Source organism: Paroedura picta, chromosome 2 (genome assembly GCF_049243985.1).
Source record: "Paroedura picta isolate Pp20150507F chromosome 2, Ppicta_v3.0, whole genome shotgun sequence".
NCBI classification, from domain to species: domain Eukaryota; kingdom Metazoa; phylum Chordata; class Lepidosauria; order Squamata; family Gekkonidae; genus Paroedura; species Paroedura picta.
In genome coordinates this window covers 39,035,856-39,043,217 of record NC_135370.1, presented here as the reverse complement: position 1 = coordinate 39,043,217, position 7,362 = coordinate 39,035,856, and the positions used below count along the sequence as shown (strand labels likewise).

The 7,362-nt window shown below is 44.1% G+C and overlaps 1 long non-coding RNA gene across 1 annotated transcript; it reads right to left on the bottom strand.

Annotated features, from left to right (window-relative positions):
• Positions 1 to 1,350: 1,350 nt before the first annotated feature.
• Positions 1,351 to 3,952, bottom strand: LOC143828641 (uncharacterized). Its single transcript, XR_013227784.1, has 3 exons — positions 3,872 to 3,952; positions 2,773 to 2,926; positions 1,351 to 1,905 (listed from the first exon to the last, which is right to left on the bottom strand). It is a non-coding gene; the product is annotated as an uncharacterized LOC143828641 (long non-coding RNA).
• Positions 3,953 to 7,362: the final 3,410 nt, after the last annotated feature.

Sequence of the window (7,362 nt, the reverse complement as noted above, 5' to 3'; positions counted from 1 at the left end):
TAAAGTAAGACTTCTCCATGGAAACACCTATGCACCTAATCGTAGATGCATAGTGCTTTTTATAAGTCCATCCCTTATCAAATCATGAGTCTGGAATCTTAAAAGAATTAATCTTGTTCCTAATTGGAGGTGGGACTTTAGAGAGGTATGCTTTGTGTTCATACTGTGAAAACTGTGGGGTAAATTATTTTTTTGCTTTGCCTGCACGATTGAATGCCTATTTGTTGCTCCAGGCAGTTTACATAAAAGAAAAAACACAACCCTGTTCCCGGGAGAAGGGAGAGGGAGGGAGGTGCGAGGGTGGGACATTGGAAGCGGAGATACTGCTACTTCACATCCATATATTTCCTTAGCGTGTGGCTTGCTGGTTGCTCTCCTGTAGCTCGTGCTTTTTAGGCTGAGGAATCCACTTTATGCAATTCCCCAGCTAGCGCTTTAAAAATGAAGGCTGTAGCTGCTGGTTTACTGCTTGGACGCTGGATGTTGGTGACATTGTATAAAAGGCCAAAACTAAGACGTCTTCATAAGGTAAGCATTTTACTATATTTATCAGGTCCGTAATGGCCCCAAATATTTTTCTGCCTTCAGGTGGGACCGGGACCAGGGAATTCCCTAGAATTATAGCTCATCTCCAGATTAAAGAGGTCAGTTCCCCTGGAGAAAATGGCTGTTTTGGAAGGTGGACTCCATAGTATTATACAACACTGAGGTCCCACCCCAAATCTGGCTGACTCCTGGCTCTACCCCCAAAGTCTCCAAGTATTTCTCAGCCCAGAACTGGCAGCCTCATGACAGGGTCACTTAACATCTGAGCTGGCTAGAGTTCACTGTCTGTTTCAGTGATCCAGAGATTGAGAGTAGGGGACTTTAGGTAAAGCTTCCAAGGATCCTGATGAAATAAAGAGAAGTTAAGGCAGTGGATGGGTGTTTCTGTGTGGTGAGGAAACATCCCAGATAAAGAAAATTGGACTTGACAGCCTATGTGCAAGCAGGGAGAAAAACCAGTATCACACTCTGGCTGATGGAGCAGGGATGCTTATAGAAGTCAGCACAATAGGATGTCAAAGAAATGAGGGTAAAATACAAGAATTTGGGGGTGAATCCAGGATGAGTATCTATGGATTTCCTTGCTCTGACTGAGGTATTGTTGCCAGGGCTTCTCAGAAGAGTGGCAAAAGGTGATTGCATCCAGGTAGGGGAATATCCTGGTTGGACAAGAGGGCTGGCAGTGCAGAGCCTGTACCCATGGATGAGACAGGCTGGTAGGAGACATTCAGGCAAGGTCAGTAAAGGTCATCAAGCCATCAAGCCCATTTAATGGTTTGATAGTAATCAGACCTTGCCCTCAGAAAGACTTACATTTGTTGATAACATTAACATTACTTTGCATTATACTAGTCATAGTCACATTACAATCTACTTGTTTAAATCAGTTATTCAAATTAAGAAATAAATAAAATAAAGAGGACATCTGGCCTTTCCAAGGGATTGTTAAGAATGTAGATTAGCATATGTAGTGAGATAAGAAACCAATATCTTCCTTAGGTTACAGTACAGTCTCCTAGCTCAAATCAATTATTTCAAAAAAGAGATAAATTAAAATATAGAGGACATTTGGCCTTTCTGAGGGATTGTTAAGAATGCAGGTTAGCATACGTAGCGAGTTAATAAAGCAATGTCCCTGTTGAGTCCTGGGGATTCCATTGTTCTGGGTGTTATAATAACTTGCATTTCAGCAGTTTCTCGTTCCATTCTGTTCTTGAAGTAATTTTGTAATAAAATGGCTACTTTGAGGTCATCTATTGAATGTTTTGGAAGGTTGAAATATTCTTCCACAGGTTTATCAGTCTTCTGGTTTCTGATGTCAGATTTGTGTCCTTTGGCATAGGGTTTGCCCTGTTTGTCCTATGTAGAGAATGAAAGGGCATTGTTTGCATTTGTAAGGTAAAGGTAAAGGTATCCCCTGTGCAAGCACCGAGTCATATCTGACCCTTGGGGTCTCCCATGAGGAAGGCTACAAATGCAAGGTTTACCATCCCGCGTTTGCAGGAGACCACATGCATTTTACTCCTCCGTGCGGAAATGGTCATTAAGTCTTAAGGAAATAACTAGGCTATCATAAACACTGGCAAAAGCTTTAGATTTAAATCTTGTAGATGAACAGCTGTTTAAGTATTAAAATATGTCATGGTTAGTGCATTATTGAAAGCCCATGATACTATTGAAGCTTAAGAAAGTATCTTTCTCATGAGGTTATTGCCAAAGTACTCATTGAGCTGAAAGCAAGATCAGACCCTTTTACTACTAAGGATTTAAACTCCTGGCAAGTTCCATATTGATTAGAACTGAGTCGTCCTTGTAAAAAGCATTCAGCAATAACTCCGCATTTGCTTAACGCTTTCCCCCCTCTCTTTAGGTTAAACAGTTTCTACAGACTCCTTCTGCAAGTTCTTTGTCTCCATGGCCAAGAAAGAATTCTTTATCAGTTACACATGAACTGTTTCCTCATTGTCTGTGGTATATATGCTCACAATACATTAATAAAAGAGAATTTAAATGGCCTTGCTATTTCCCCTCCTCCCATTTAATCATTTTTATTTCATCCCAAACTTGCACTTGTTTAATCCTGGTAGTTTTTCATGCCTTTTAATGGTTTCAGAATTTTGTCAGCAATAAAAATAGCAAAATGAAGAGGCTCAGATGAAGCCCATTTGTAATGCCACACGGAGACAAACATCAAAATAACGGGGTGATTTATGTTGATCTACTTACTTTTCCTTTGAGGCATGCCATTGGGCCTGACACACTTCTGATTTTCAGCTGCATTATGGCGACAATCCTGAGGACAATGGGGCATAAACCTCATTGAATAATATGGGGGTTACTTGTGAGTAGATCTGCTTAGGATTGCCCTTGACATAAAACACTGGAAGGAAAGAATAGGATTCCTTACAAATATTAAGCAATTAATTTGAGTCTTCAGGTCTTTTTCTTTTTGCAAAATTTTTTTTATACAAATTAAAAAGGCACAAAAAGAAAAAAATAGAAAAGGAACAAAGAACAGGTATAACTTCAATTCAACAAGTATCATATTCCACTACCCCCTTTTCTTAATTTATAAACAGGGCCACGTACCCTGGCGTAAACAGTCAGTGTCAGTGCAGTAAACGTCCGTAATACAATGCCCTCAATCCCACGTATCTTTTTGTATGTATAGATTCTACAGTCCCCAGAGTTTTGGTGGATGTACTGATTCTACACCAGTAGCACTACTCTAGGCCACCGCCGCTGCATTGTGGAGGAGCACCATGCGCCACAACGTCCTGAGTCCCCACGGGGGACCTATTTCAGTGATGCACACCGTCCATCCTGGATTTCTGAGGCCCCACAATGCAGCTGGAAAGTTTCGACCATGTGAGAGGGGAAGGTGGGCTTTATGTGCAAATAAAAAATTGCCCCATTTGGCCCCATGGTGCTGTGAAGCGCTGCAGAGCTAAGGCATGTTCTGTCCCCGCCGGGACACCATAAGAGGGAGCCCTGGAAGCCTCGGTTCTTCCCCATCCACAAGGACCTGCGGCTGGATAGGCCCCATTGGCCACCATGGCAGACTGGGGAATGTGGAAACATCCATGTTCCTTTACTGCGGACAATGGATTGCCTAAAGCATGCCAGCCCTGGGACGGGGCTGCGCTGGAGCCAATGTCGTGTGGCCGCAGGGATTAGCCTCACTGCTGTATGGGTGCTGGCCTGACCTTTTCTGCCCGTGTGGAATCAGTCTCAAAGAGCACTTCCTCCTCCCCCTCCCCTTCTTTCAGTAACAGAAAAGGTGGTTGGATCAAAGCCAATTTATACTTATCCTAAAGGTTTTTACCTGGTTGATGGCTGGAACTCTCTGTGTACACCCCCAACTTCAACAGAGTTTGTACCTAATCAACTGTATGTTGGGCTTCAGTGACCACTCAGAGATCTTCCTGTAGTTCCAAGTATTCAGTGAAAGGTCAGTGATAAACCAACACTACAGAGAGTTCTGGAGCACAGGATAACGACTTAGGGCTTTCTAGGCAGAAGAGAGATAGTCCATGTTTACTTGAGTCATAACTTTTCTTAAGAGTTCATTTAGCTGAACCTCACTGTTATGAATTCTGGAAAACTGAAATATTTTACTGAGGAAGTTATGGCATATACCTATTGTGTCAGCTTACAATATAGCCATCTTATCACACCACATGGTTGTCTCCCTTTATTTGACAGCAATCGGTGATGTTGTTGTCAAAGTTCATAATTATCTAACATGATTTGGACCACCTTGTGATGCTTGACTTTGGTACAGGTTAAGTGACAATTCTGCCAAAGTGTTTATCACCTTAGATTGTTTATGACATACCCGTTAGGTTCTGCCTCTCCCAGGCTAAGAGTGACCAATGGGAGCTGACAAAATATTTGTGAGAGGTGGCAAGTAAAAAAAAAGAGTTAAGTGAGAGGGATAATTGGCTGAGGGAAGATTGAACAGTAGGCCAGTGTGTAGCAGAACAGCAGCTTTGGCTGGGAGAAAACCAACTTGTCACAAAAAACGTCCTAAATACCTAAATTGAGCTCAAAAAATTCAAAAATGCAAGTGTAGAAATTTTGTAGTTGTCTACCCCATTGTCTTCAATGTTGAGTTTAAACCACAAATGTATATAAATTAATTTTTAAATAATCCAATGTGGTCAGTGGAGGCATTGGTATGCATGTATGCACTGATTTTATTGAAGATATAAACCTTGGGTTTTTAATTTTAATAAATATTAGTACTTAATTTTAAAGTGGTGTTCTACCCTCTGTAGGCTTGAATTCATTTCCCTTGTTTTGACCTTTTATGGGTTCTTGACTTTGATTTGAGTCAGGACATTTTCTCCTTTTTGTTTTGGACAGAGCAGCTTGCAACATTTATGGAAAAACATAGTTAAAATTATAAAATTTACAACAATTGAACATTTAAGATCCTAAACGTTTAAAATCATAGGAGTGCATTGTTTTTCTTTCCGTATGGAGGTGGTGAGGGGGTAGAGTGCTACAGTGGTTTATTCAGTGGCATACCCATGATTATCCTTTCATATCTTTAAATAGGACAGGGTCCTATTAAATAAAAGAGTAAGGCCACCTGGGGAGGAGTTAGGGCGGGCCCTGTCCAGGATAAAAACTCAGAGGGCTCAATCAGGAGCCGCAAAGCGGCTCCTGATTGGGCCCTCTGAGTGTCCATCCAGGGCCAAGCAGCCAACAGGGAGGCACGCAAAGTGCCTTCCTATTGGCCCCTCACCAGGACAGACTAAAATTCCATTCACCCAGCCCAGTCTGGCTGCCAGTCTGCTCCTGACCACCGCAGGGAGAGGAGGTCAGAAGGGCTGCCAAGGGGGATGGGAACAGAGGCTTGGACAGGCTGCGCCAGCCCTTTTCGCCCCAAGGCTGTCCTAACTGCCACGTCCAACTGCAAATGGCCTCAGAACCCTGACAGAGCTGGCAGGAGGCTGCAGAGTGCTCCCCCTCCCCCCCTTCAGGCCTGCTGCGAAGGAGCCTCTGACAGGCCCTGACTGAGGGGAGGGAGGCCTTTCCAAGAGCAAATAAGGGGAGCCTCAGGGCCTTCCTTTTGAGGGGAGGGGGGACTTTCCCCTTCTGCCAAACAGTTGCCTGACAGGGAGGTCACAGAAAAGCCCCTTCTCACTTAAAATACTGCTCTGGCTGGGGGTTAGACACAGCCATGCCATGTGTCTTTCTTCTTTGCAACTCTCTGCAGATTTGAGGCCACTGCACAGCGTTATTCTGCAGAGGAAGCTGGCTCTTTTGTCTCCTGTTTCATCTGCACAACAACCCTGTGCAGTAGGCCTCAAGTCTTTCAATTCAACAACAACCTGTGTGGGAAGCCTTAAATGTTTCTTCTCTACCACAATCCTGTCCAAAGTAGCCCTTTCTGCCTGGGGAGCTGATCTTTATACTCTGCAAGTGAGCTGTAATTCCAGGAGCTCTCCAGGCCACACCTGTAGGTTGGCTACCCCTGGGTTGGAAATATTCCTGGAGGTTTGGAGGTGGGACTTCAAAATCATACAATGCTTCAGATTCCAGCTTTCAAAGAAGCCATTTTTGCCTGCAGTTGGTAGGGAGTGGTGCAGGAGTGTCCCTCCTGGCCTATGGGTTATGGCCAGCCCTTATCAGCAACTGTTTGTATTCTGGGGCGCAGACAGGCAGACCAGCATCAGCCCTGTGAGTCTGGAAAGTGCAGGAAGATCTAAATAAATATTTACAGCATGAAACTAAATAGAGAACAAGTAAATGTCTGGAGACACATCGTAACTGAAATAGTAACTGGCAAATAACCTTTGCCTGGCAAATAAAAAAACAGTATTAAAAACCTTACTAACGTCAAGACTGCTGTGCACAGATAGTCTTCCTCTTAGGGTTGCCAGCTTCCTTGTGAGGCTCGCTACCCCACCTCCCTCATGGGGAGTCTGCTATGGGGAGAGAAGGGGAAGACGATTGGAAAATGCTTTGAGACACCTGAGGCCTGCTGGGTCACTGCGGCCCATTTCCAGTTCTCTCAGATCTCTCACAACCCTACATACCTCACAGGTTGACTATTGTGGAGAGACAAATGGAAAAGGTGTTTGTAAACTGCTTTGAGACTCCTTTGGGTAGTAAGCAATAGGGTACAAAAAACCGTTCTTCTAAGGAGCAACCATGAAAGAAGCATGTGGGCACATAACATTTTACCAACAGTGAAAATATGGGAGACAGAAGGAACAGGGTGGACACCTTTGTACTGTGACTACCCTATGTGTATTAGGGCAGAGGGCATTTTGGTGAATGTGGCCTAATTCACACAAGAAGGGAAATGACGCAGAACTGGGGGGAATTGGTTGCCATGTAATCTTCCCCTAAGAAGAGTCTCCAGTCTGATTTTCCCTTCACATATCTGAGGACATGGCTCTGGAAAGCTCATCTGTAACCACTATGCCATAATTCCCAAAGGTCAGTCCTCTCCCACAATCAACGAACATTCCACACCACAGGTTCTTGACACCCATATCTCCACACCCATGGCCTCATTTGCCACCATGCCACCACGCCACCACAACCTCCCACACGAAACACATGACAACCCCATGCCCTTACAGACTGGACAACTCCTCCCCTTCCCCTTCCCACTGCCAAGCTCTAGCGCCCGTTGTATTCTTGGAGACAACGGGCTTTGCCCCTAGTCTGTATATATTGTGTGTTTGTAGGGAGGCCAGCTGATTCATGGTATTTTTTGTGGCCTTGACCATAGACCCTTCTTTGTTTGGCCCTTTCATTTGAGTGTTTCTTCCTTTGTCAGCTGAAGCCCAGCTA